Genomic DNA, 12,770 nt, shown 5'->3' with positions numbered 1-12,770 from the left:
GGAGAACCCGTTCCCTATAAATGCCTGCATGAAAACTGTTGAAAAGGAGGGGGACGAAGAAAAGGTGGTGACTATAGCGGAAGGACTCTGAAACTTAATTCAGTTCGTTACTCTGCTATTTTTAAGCTTTTATAAATAGAAAAACTTTAGAAACCAGTTTTCTGAAGTATTCTCTTGGAAGGGGTTTTGAATACTGAAACTCTCCATTTTCAGTTCGTTCATTACTCTGTGACACTCTCTCACTTTCAGTTCTGTCTTTGTTATCTTTATTTTCACTCTCATTGTCCAAGCTCAACTTCATTCAAACTCGGTTATTATTTTGACCTGACTGCATTTTAGCGAAGTATCCTTCATTTCAAGGCGAACCTTAGCCCTCAGGCTATCAGCCCGCAGTCCTGCTACGTTTTGTGATTCCATAGTTAGTTCATATAGATTCGACTCCCTACAGGTGAGTGTTTATATCGCTGCTTTATCAAGTGCTCGTTTTTATTTTTCGTACTTCCTTTGTTTTTATGTTTGTAATTTTCACCAAGTTTATATTGTGTTAAAAAAACCGCGAAGAAGGTTATTCTCGAGTTTACTTTTCGTTAATCAGTCCATTCTTTTTGTTAATCTTTGTTACTTCTAAATGCAAGTGCTCTAGTCCCGAGTAGCGTATAAGTAGTTGGATAAAATGTAGGTAGCTGTATCTTAAGAGTTTCTTTGAAATAATAAAAGGTCTGAATAATAAGTCAGGAAAATAGTAAAGTCGAATCACTAGACTAACACAAAAAACGATTGGGTAAGACATCACAAGGCGGAGTAAAACCAAATCTTAGATAAGCAAATGGAATAGATAGGGTATCGCCTGCCAAAAGGTACTGGTAAGGCGATCACATAGGAGGTCGGTAAAATTCAGTCTGGTATCCCCTATCTAGTCACGAGGTACCAATGAGTTAAAAAAAGCCTTATTCAGGTCCCCGGCATCTTTGAATGCCAAAACCTTTAGTCTTAGGCTCTTATGATGTGTAGATGTAATCAGATTTAGAGAGGTCGGAAAAGTCTTCGTTTGACTCCCATTCAAGGAAAAGAGATCGGAGGAGAGTTCTTATCCGATTCTCAAGCCAAAATTTTCATAAATATTTAAAAGAGATCGGATGAGAGTTCTTATTCGATTCTCAAGCCAAAATTTTCATAAATATTTAAAAGAGATCGGAGGAGAGTTCTTATCCGATTCTCAAGCCAAAATTTTAATAAATATTTAAAAGAGATCGGAGGAGAGCTCTTATCCGATTCTCAACCAAAATTTTAATAAATATTTAATAGAGATCGGAGGAGAGTTCTTATCCGATTCTCAATCCAAAAACTCTCATAAATATCTAAAAGAGATCGAAGGAGAGTTCTTATCCGATCGCCAATAGAAATTTTAATCTAAAAAGAGATCGGAGGAGAGTTCTTATTCAATTCTCAAATCGAATTTTAACAAATATGCAAAATAACCCCCTAAACAAAACTGATACGCAACAGCAACTCACTAAGGGTCGTCTCATTTATTTATGTATCTGGGTAACCCGAATCAGTGAAAAATCAAATATTCCCTTTTATCAAAAGGATTAACATCTCTGTTCGAACCTCCTAACTATCGATTTTAATTTATAAAGCGCGTAAAGTTAAATCTGTTCACCCTCATTGAGGGACGAGGTGGGGTTCCTAACACCTTCCCCACCCGTTTACAGACCCCGAACCTAGAATCTCTATTTTTGAAGTGGTTTCATTTTAATTTATTTTCACAAATGGTTTTCTTTAATTTCCCTCAAAATTAAAGTGGCGACTCCTCACTCTTTCCCACTTCGGTGAGTGTTCGTCCAGGCGACCGCAAAACACCTTGCGACAGCTTGGCGACTACGCTAGGGAGGAGTCGTTATTTTTCTTCAACCCCGGCCTAGAGGTCCAAAAGCAGATTTAATTTTATGCTTCTATGAACTAGAATTATAGTTAGAAAGGTTTAATTTGCAAAATTCGAAAACCTTAATCTATTGATGTTTGTTATTTCCGCTAACCGCTTTGTTTATTTTTGTTTTATATCCTGCAGTATTCTCCGTCTAAAAAGGAAAAATAAGAAACTCCCCCTATATTGGGAAGAGGTAAAGGTGTCCCTTCACACACTGAACACTCACATAATGTCCTCACACACTTCAGCCCTATACCCGGGCTTTCTTACCCTTTTAGGAAAATAGGAGGGGGTCATGTAGCGGTACCCATGGATTTTACCCCGTTAGTATACGTGAAGGCTTCTGCTAAGATTGAAACTCGTTCTATTTACTGTGATACCCGTGGAACTTTCAGCGATATCATGGGGATAGAATGGGGCTCTCTTGTTCTGATGAGGGCAATTTAGGAACCTGTGGCTTTTAGAAAATTAGACCTTGAGCTAAACTATCACGATAGCTGGAATCCATGGCAAGCTACCTTATAAGATAGAACTATCCAATTAGGTAGCACCTAGCCGGTACTAGGACTCTTCTTATTTTAGGACAAAAGGGGCATACTTACTCTTACTCTATTCTACTTGTGTTTTATTTTGTTCTTATTTTTAAGGGTAATCTTGAATCATACTGTTAAGAAAACCTACACACTTTCCTACTTTGTTAAATGTGTAGGTGTCACTTTGCCAACGGTATAATTCAAGACTACCTGAATTTATCCCGCTAACAAGTTTTACCCACAGGCATCACCAAATTAAGGTCTGTAAAAGGATAAGCATCATTTTTAACATGGCACCCTCGAGTCAGTCGGCAGAAGAAGTTTTTAGACCATAATAGAATGCTAAACCATGGCCTGAACTGCCTCATAGTTCAGTGCCCCCACAAAGTGATACTAGCTTATTACCTCTATTGGACCTGAGCAAAGTTGAGGTCAGAATGAACAGTCTCGAGGGTCTATCAAATGGTTGGAGGTCATTTCCCGATCAGGTCAGGGCACGATTCGAGGAGAAATATGGGAGGATTGCAACCTTGATACGAGTCAAAGTCCAAGTTCCGGCAATAAAGGCCATGCTGTCAGTTTGGAATCCTAAGTATGGGGTATTCTCTTTCAATGATATCGATACTGCTCCCACTATGGAAGAATATCAGGCATTGCTAGAAATTCCTTATGCGGTACAGAATCGGATTTACCTGCACCTGGAGCATAGACAGATCTAGAAACGATTCGCACATATGTTGGGGATCCCCCCGGAAGAAGCAAAGACGAGGGAAACTGTCAAAGGAAACACTCATGGTTGGTATTGGACTTACCTCAAGAAGTGGTTGGATCATTACATCCAGGAGGAACTATGGGAGCAGGCTTCCTTGGCACTTGCTTTGGGGATATACGGCCTAATCTTGTTCCCTGGACCTTCGGGAATCATAACCTGTGGCGTTGCGGAGATATTCTGGGCAGTAGAAAAACAGAAAGTCAACCCGGTACCGGCAATTCTTGCAGAGACTTTGTTGACTCTTACCTATTGCAGACGATAAGGCAAGGGATCCGTTAAGTGCTGTTCTCAATTATTATACCTCTAGATCATCATTCACATATGTCCTGTAGAGATAAAGGGATTGACTTGGTACCTTGACCAGCCTCTCATTGAGAAGATGACCAGACTAGTAATCAACCCAAAGGATGAGTTGCAGTGGCAAGAACGGATCTTGAGCTTCAACAGCCCTGACTACTGTTGGAGGAAATTGTGAACGTCGGGTCAACCCATTTTGGTCAGCATAGGGGGCAATCAATCAGTATCCCTAATTGGAGTGACCGGATACACAAGTTACACTCTGACATTAGTAATGAGACAGTTCGACTCAACACAGTTCAGAATCAACATTGAAGAATACCACCGAGGTCATTTCTACCATAAGCTCAATGATGAGGAAGGATTGAAAATAGCTCGCAGATCCTGGGAAAATATCACTATGATGGAAAGGTCACCTAAAGGTCCGAGTGCCACGGGCGATTATCTTAAATGGAGGACTGGTAGGGATTAAGGACACTTAACTACAGATCCAACCAAATTCGAAGGCAGAAACCCTCGTCAAAATGTCCTTTCAGAAGAAGCTAGTGATCATTTGACCGATTCTTTACAAAAGGCGAATACCAAAAACTCGCAACTACAAGAACAAATAAAACAGTTAGAGGACCAACAGTAGATCCTCAAAAGAAAAGTAAGAAGGTTCAGGGAAGAGGCAAGGACCGAAAAGATGGGGTTCGAAGAGTAAGAGACACGATGGGAAAAGGAAAAGAGCTCTCTCCAGGCTACAGTAAAAGAAGCAGAAGTACAGAATAGCAAGCTTCAGGAGAAAATGAAATATCAGGAGATACTCATGGAAGAGTATAAACAAGAAAGCAAAAAGAAGAAGCTTGAATTGAAGGAGCAGGCACAGCTTATCAACGATATTTTGAAAGAATGTGCTAAAGAAAGAAAGGAAAAAGAAAGACAAGCCGCTCTTTATCAAGAGCTAAAAGAGAATGTTAACCAGCTGGAGAGAATGATAGCACAAGGGAAACAAGAACTCTTACCTGAATCCGAATATGCTCTAAAAATGTTCGACCCCGCCAGACAAGAAGAAAGTCTTTATGAATATCTCAGGAAGTGTCATTACATTATAAAGAACCTTCCTGAGCCTAGGCCAATGTAAAGAATGCCATGTATGAACTATTCAATTAATGGAATAACTTTGGGCCACTGTTTAGCAAAATTGTGAATGAATAGTATGACTCCCGTAGGAACCCCATCGCTAGGGTTATGCGAAAAATTGGATGCGACATATGGACAGGTACCATAAATGCGCATTTAATCCAGTCATTCACCGTTGGACTATCAAACGATGCTATGATAAAAGTGATGCAATTATCCTTTTGTAGATTTCATCTTGGCTCTCAGATGCCACCGTATCCTTTGTCCACACCACGACCCTTTTAATTTTTAATTCATTTCCTTTTTACTCCCTACAGAAAATCAACATTGCTTCAAACAAAGCAAGCCTGACCAGACACGCAGTTCAACCCAGACGAGTGTACTTAACGAGATCACGAACAAGAAGGCTAATGGAAGACCATGAACAAGTCCAAAACCTATAAGGACAGGTTTTTGAATTGAAAGACCAAGTCTCGGAGCTCATGAGACTAATGAGGGAAATGTCCCATAATAAGCCTGCTTCAGAGCCTAACTTACCACTACCTCCTCCACCTACTCAACCCAGACCACCTCAAAATAACCCGAGACCACCAAGAAATCCTGATCCACCTCCTCCCCTGCCACTTAGCGAAATATACCGATACCTCATCGGTATAAACCAAATAGTGCCGATTCCCCTTGATCCAATTCAGCCGCCATACCCTAGGTCGTATGATGCCACTGCATGGTGTGAGTATCATAGAGGGGCACAAGGGCATTCAACCGATAACTGCAGGGCACTCAGGGGAAGGGTGCACGCCCTAATCTAGAATGGGTGGTTGAAGATTGAAGGGAATGGTTCTCTCCCCAATGTTACCTCAAACCCATTGCCCAATTATGGTACGGGCAATAGTGCAAATATGATAGAGTTGGAAGGAGAAGGGTCAACCTCGGAGGTGGATCAACTAATTCCTCACTTTGGGGAAATTTTGACAATGGCAGTAAGGGAAGGTTACCTCCACCCCCAAATAACAGAACATGAAAATAAGGCGGAATGCCTCTATCATGGAAGGGCAGCTAATCACGAGCTGCAAATTTGTGAAGAGTTCAAACAAAAGGTCCAGAACTTACTGTCCCTCAAAGTTCTGAGATGCCAAGCAAAGTCAAAGATGGAGGGCGGAGTAAATACAGCCCGACTCGGCCAAAAGGCCTCTACCCCTAATCACAGAATCACTTTCTCACCCCTAGCATCGTCACCACCAGTAACAATCATACGAACCCCGCCTCAGCTCCCTGTCACAAACACCCATGCCATACCTTGGAATTATAACTTCCAAGTTTTCACTCGAGGAGCGTCAAGCAGTACACCAGCTCCTAGTCTTGCTTCACCTTCGGCACCTCCTAAACTGTGCTTCACTCCTCATGAGCACTTCAAGATGACTTATGCCGAACCTACCAGCAGTGCCTACTCCCCAAGCTAATCCTCAGCCCGTCGCTGCCACAAAATCTTCCCCGTTTGAGCCAAAAATTGAGTTTATAACCAGAAGTGGGAGATGTTACGGGAATGAGGAAAAGGAAAAGAAGAGAGGGAAAGTAAAAATAGGAGAGCCACGATAAAATATAGAAGAGGAGGTTGAGAAAGTGGAGAGAAGAGAACTTGCAGGATCAAACGAAGAGGAGGAGCTGTTGCTTCAGATAATGAAGCAAAGTGAGTACAACGTTGTTGAACAGTTAAGAAAGACACCTGCTCGAATTTCACTGTTCTCGCTAATTCTGAGCTCAAATTTCACTGTTCTCGCTGATTCTGCTCGAATTTGTCAAACCTTGCAGAAAATTCTGGATCAGGCCTTTGTGAACCCCGACATCACACCAGGGCAGTTCGAGAAGATAGTAGGAGAAATTCAGGCATTTAGTTTTGTCACTTTCTCAGAAGAAGAGATAGACCCTGCAGGCTTAACGCACACTAAAGCTCTGCATGTGACGGTGAAATGTAAAGGTTACATAGTGGCCAAGGTCCTTATTGATAATGGATCCGTGCTCAACGTACTGCCTAATGCCACCTTGGCTAGGCTACCGGTTGACCGTTCCAATATACGTCAAAGTGCTATGGTGGTAAGAGCCTTTAACGGTACAAGAAGAGAAGTGCTGGGAGACATTGACTTGCCCCTCCAAATTGGTGCGTGTACTTTCAACGTCACGTTCCAGGTGATGAACATTGAGGCTGAATACACTATGTTGTTGGGGAGGCCTTGGATCCATTCAGCGAATGCTGTTCCTTCGACTTTGCACCAAAAGATCAAATACATTATGGACGGCAAAATCATCACTGTGAAGGGGGAGGAAGCCATATTAGTCACCAAGCCACAATCACTTCCTTATGTGGAAGCTACTGAGGAGTCATTGGAAAGCTCTTTCCAGGCTCTCGAAATACAAGAAACCATCTCAAGAAATGAAGGGGCTATGGCTATGGTAGCCAAGGTGATGTTGAGGAATGGCTATGAAGAGGGCAAGGGGTTAGGCGCCGCATTGCACGGGATTGTCGAACCTATACCGGCTATCCAGAAGGTTGGCCGTTGCGGTTTGGGTTATGAGGAAGACGCCCTCATGGATGGGCGATTCTGGATGAGGAATATGCTTCGGGATCAAAGATTTGATCAGAAAATCGGGAAAATGAAGGTAGTCCCGAGAATCATGGAGGTCTTCACTAAACCGGTCATTGAAAATCTGACAGAGATTGAAGAATCACCCGATGAACCATCCATTGATGTTATCCATCTTGATTCCTTGTATGAAGCTCTAGTCTCGCCAATGGCTGAAGGGCAAGAACTAGACAACTGGACAGCAGAGGACATCCCTATACTCAATTTCGAGTAAAGTACCTTTGGTTATCTACACTTGATCATTTTGTCCATGGTGGCAAGTGTAATACTGTAAATGGACCCTTTTCTTATGATATAAATATTAATGAATTAATAGCGCATTTTGTATCCAATTCTCTTCTTCTTTCCTTTTTAAAATCCTTTCTTATAATATATTCCATTTTCGTTTCTTCGGGACCATTCATCAATTAACACCTAATAATTCAATAGACTCAGAAATTCCTCTGGTTAATTTTGAAATCCCCATAACTGCCATTACTTCAAGTGATTCTGAGGGAGAACTTATAGAAGAAAGGGATGAAAGAGATGAACCTTCCCTAGTGCCTTGCGACGAAACAAACATTGTGAATTTAGGCACAGAAGAAATAAAAAGGGAACTTAAGGTTATGGAGAGTGGAGAATTTGAAGATATGGTCAGTTTGCTCAAAGAATTCCTGGACGTATTTTCATGGAGCTATGACGATATGACCAGCTTAGATCCCCAGATAGTGACGCACAAAATTCCCCTAATTCCGGGGACAGTCCCGGTAAAGCAGAAACTGAGAAGAATGAACCCTGACACGCTGCTCAAAGTTAGGGATGAAGTCAAAAAGCAATATGATGCTGGGTTTCTGGAAGTGGTCAAATATCCCCAATGGATAGCTAACGTTGTCCCGGTAATAAAGAAGGACGGGAGAGTCCGGGTGTGTGTTGATTATAGGGATCTTAATAAAGCAAGCTTGAAAGATGATTTCCCTCTTCCACACATAGATGTGTTAGTAGACAATGCTGCAGGATTGGGTAGATGTTCGTATATCGATGGGGCATCTGGATACAACCAAATCCCAATGGATGAAGAAGACAAGGAAAAAACTGCTTTTATCACTCAATGGGGGGTATTTTGCTATCGGGTCATACCTTTTGGGTTAAAGAATGCTGGCGCTACCTACCAGCGTGCTATGGTCACATTATTCCACGATATGATGTATAGAGAAGTGGAGGTGCACGTGGATGATATGATCATCAAGTCCATGGGAGGAGAAAGCCATGTGCAAGTGCTGAGGAAAGTATTTGAAAGACTCAGGAAGTATCAGCTGAAACTAAACCCTGCCAAATGCATATTCGGAGCTAGATCTGGAAAGTTGTTGGGATTTATAGTAAGTGAGAAGGGAACAGAAGTTGATCCAGACAAAGTCCGACCTATTCAAGAGATGCCATCCCCAAAAACAGAAAGGGAGGTGCGTAGTTTCCTGGGGAAGTTGAACTACATCTTGAGGTTTATTTCCAACCTCACTGCGAAAGCCGAGCTTATTTTTAGACTACTCTGAAAGAACAACGCTACTCAATGGGATTCAGTCTGTCAAGAGGCTTTCGAGAAAATCAAGCACTATCTGTTAAACCCACCAGTATTGGTTTTGCCAGTGGCGGGAAGGCCTTTGATTCTGTATATGGCAGTCCAACAAAGCTCAATGGGATGTGTTTTGGGGCAGCATGATGATACTGGTCGAAAGGAAAGAGCCATCTACTACTTGAGTAAGAAGTTCAATGATTGCGAGTCCAGGTACTCTTTCCTGGAGAAAACTTGTTGCGCGTTAGCCTGGACAGCAAATCGCCTCAAACACTACATGTTAAACCATAAGACATGGCTCATCTCCAGGATGGATCCTATTAAGTATGTATTCGAAAGCCCATTCGTGCCAGGGAGGATAGCCAAATGGCAGGTCATTCTCTCTCAATATGACATTGTCTATAGCAGAAAACCCTATCCAAGAATATGAAGCTCTGGATTTCGAGTTCCCTGATGAGCATGTTAACGAAGTAGATGACGGAGAAAAAGAGTCTGTTGATGTATGGGAAATGTATTTCGATGGAGCTATCAATTTGTCCGGTAGTGGAATCGGAGCTGTATTGGTATCCCCGGATGGGAAACACTTTTCGATAGCTATCAAGTTGAGATTTGACTACACCAACAACGTCGCAGAATACGAAGCTTATGTGATGGGTCTACAGGCTGCCATCAAAATGAAAGTCAGGAAGTTGGAGGTATATGGAGATTCAGCCCTGATCATTTATCAAGTCAAGGGAGAATGGCAAACTAAGGATCCGAAGCTAATCACATATCAGAAGTACTTACTGGAGCTGATTAAGAAATTCAAAGAAATCTCTTTCACTCACCTTAGTCGAGACAAGAATCAATTTGCAGATGCCTTAGCCACCCTGGCTGTTATGGCTCAAATGGAAGAAGGGTAGGCAACTCAGGTATCAAAGATTAAAGCAAGGAGTGAGCAGGCATACTGCTTCATGATCAAGGAAGAACCTGATGGTAAACCATGGTATCATGACATCGTGCTTTACATCAGAACCAGAGAATTCCCTTCAGGGGCAAGCAAAAACGAAAGGAGGATGATTCGAAGATTAGCATTGGGATACTTCCCCAGTGGAGAAATTCTATACAAAAGGAGCTCCAACGGCGAATTGGAGATGTGTGGATGCAAAAGAAGCGAAGAGAATCCTTTTCGAGACTCATGAGGGAAATTGTGCAACCTATGCCAATGGGCATATGATGGCTAAGCAAATCATGAGACGGGGATATTTTTGGACTACTATGGAAAAGGATTGCGTCGAGTACTTCTGAAAGTGCCATAAGTGTCAAATCTACGCGGATCCGATAAATGTTCTGCCTCACCAATTGTTCAACCTCGTCTCACCATGGCCTTTCACAATGTGGGGCATCGATGTAATTGGTCCCATCAACCCTAAGGCATCCAATGGGCATAGATTTATCCTTGTGGCTATTGATTATTTTTCTAAATGGGTCGAAGCGACATCATATGCTCACATTACACAGAACACATTTCTCAAGTTCCTCCAAAATAATATCATCTGCCGGCATGGCCTCCCCAATGAAATCGTCACTGACAACGCCAAGAATTTGAATGGTCCAAAGATTCAGAGATTGTGTAATCAATACAAAATTCGACATCTCAATTCCTAAGCATACTGTCCCCGGATGAATGGAGCAGTGGAAGCTATAAACAAAAATCTCAAGAGAATAATCCAGAAAATGACAGTCACTTATAAGGATTGGCATGATATGCTTCCCTACGCCCTTCACGCATACCGGACTTCTGTAAGGACATCAACTGGGGCAACCCCATACTCACTGGTTTACGGGATGGAGGCTGTAAGGCTGTACTACCTATTGAGGTAGAAATTCCTTCTCTAAGAATTCTGAAAGAATCAAGGATTGATGAGTCAGAATGGATCCAGTCAAGGTTGGACCAATTAAATTTGCTAGATGAGAAAAGGCTAGTGGTGGCATGTCATGGGTAGTTATACTAAGGAAGAATGGCCAGGGCATTTAACAAAGGTGTTCGCTCACGTGAATTTCAACCAGGGGACCTAGTCCTAAAAAAGGTGCTTCCGAATCAAAATGATACCCGGGGCAAATGGTCACCAACCTATGAGGGACCTTATGTGGTTAAAAAAGCATTTTCTGGTGGGGCCTTGATCTTGACCCACATGGATGGTGAAGAATTTCCAAGACCTGTGAATGCCGACACTGTCAAAAGATACAATGCCTAAAAAAAAAAGGGAAAGTAGGGGTGAAAACCCGGAAGGGCGCTCCTAGCAAAATGTGTGAAAGAAGGCGAAAACCCCGGAAGGGCACTTTCTGTAAAATGAGTGAGGAATGAAAACCTGAAAGGGCGTCCAGAAAAAGCGAGCAAAAAAAAAAAAAATCCAGGGGGTGAAAACCCGAAAGGGCATCCCAAGAACCGGGAAAAGAAGAAATAAGGAAGGGGGCATGGAACCAAGGATGGAAATAAACCGACATGGCATGAATCTCCGTTAACAGAGTACTTGAAATAATGGCAGTTAAGAGACTTCAAAGCTAACTATAAGGAATATGTGAGATCTATCCTTGTACCCTTTTTCTTTGAAACTGTACCTTTGTTTCTTAAAGCCTTAATAAAGTCTTCCTTTCACTTCAATCTATCTTCTTCACATTTCAATTTGTCTTTTTGCTTTATCATATACTCACACTTTAATGCTGTTTTCTCTGCGCTATTAATCTATTAAAATTTTGCCATAAGATTAGGATTTGAATATTGATAACCTCATATACTTTACTTTGAGATTTGTAGGGAATGTCTCAAAAAAAAAAAAAAAAAAACTAGGAGTGAAAACCTGAGAGGGCGCTTCTAGTCAGATGGGCAAAAGGGAAAGTGAAAACCCGCAAGGGCACTTTTCTCAAAATAAGGAAGTCAAGGGCAGAAGGGGAACTGTGGGAAGTAAGTAAGTAACCAAGGATGTTGGGTTAAGTCTTGCAACTCGTCCTCCATTAATCGTCTATCTTCGCAATCCTGTTAAGTACACTTCATCGCGGAGGAACTTCTCGTGTCGAGTTAGACTTGCTTTGTAAGTTGATTTTAATTTTTCAGCATTTTAAATTTTCTGTTAATCAACCTCTGGTTCCTTGATCTAAGTTGATTTTAATTCACCAACATTAAATTCCCTGTTTATCAACCTCTGGTTCTTTGATCTAAGTTGATTTTAATTTTCCAGCATTTAAATTTCCTGTTAATCAACCTCTAGTTCCTTGATCTAAGTTGATTTTAATTTCTAGCATTTAAATTTCCTGTTAATCAACCTCTGGTTCCTTGATCTAAGTTGATTTTAATATTTTAGCATTTAAATTTCCTGTTAATCAACCTCTAGTTCTTTGATCTAAGTTGATTTTAATTTCCAGCATTTAAATTTCCTGTTAATCAACCTCTGGTTCCTTGATCTAAGTTGATTTTAATTTTCCAGCATTTAAATTTCTTGTTAATCAACCTCTGGTTCCTTGATCTAAGTTGATTTTAATTTTCAACATTTAAATTTCTTGTTAATCAACCTCTAGTTCCTTGATCTAAGTTGATTTTAATTTAAATTTCTTGTCAATCAACCTCTGGTTCCTTGATCTAAGTTGATTTTAATTTTCAGCATTTAAATTTCCTATTAATCAACCTCTGGTTCCTTGATCTAAGTTGATTTTAATTTTCCAGCATTTAAATTTCCTATTAATCAACCCCTGGTTCCTTGATATAAGTTGATTTTAATTTTCCAACATTTAAATTTCTTGTTAATCAACCTCTGGTTCCTTGATCTAAGTTGATTTTAATTTCCAGCATTTAAATTTCCTGTTAATCAACCTCTGGTTCCTTGATCTAAGTTGACTTTAATTTTTCAGCATTTAAATTCCTGTTACTAACCTTGACATTTCAATACCCAATCGT

The sequence above is a fragment of the Hevea brasiliensis genome, chromosome 9, assembly GCF_030052815.1.
Source record: "Hevea brasiliensis isolate MT/VB/25A 57/8 chromosome 9, ASM3005281v1, whole genome shotgun sequence".
NCBI classification, from domain to species: Eukaryota; Viridiplantae; Streptophyta; class Magnoliopsida; order Malpighiales; family Euphorbiaceae; genus Hevea; species Hevea brasiliensis.
The sequence above is the reverse complement of the archived record's forward strand: the minus strand, read 5'-3'. Positions refer to the sequence as shown.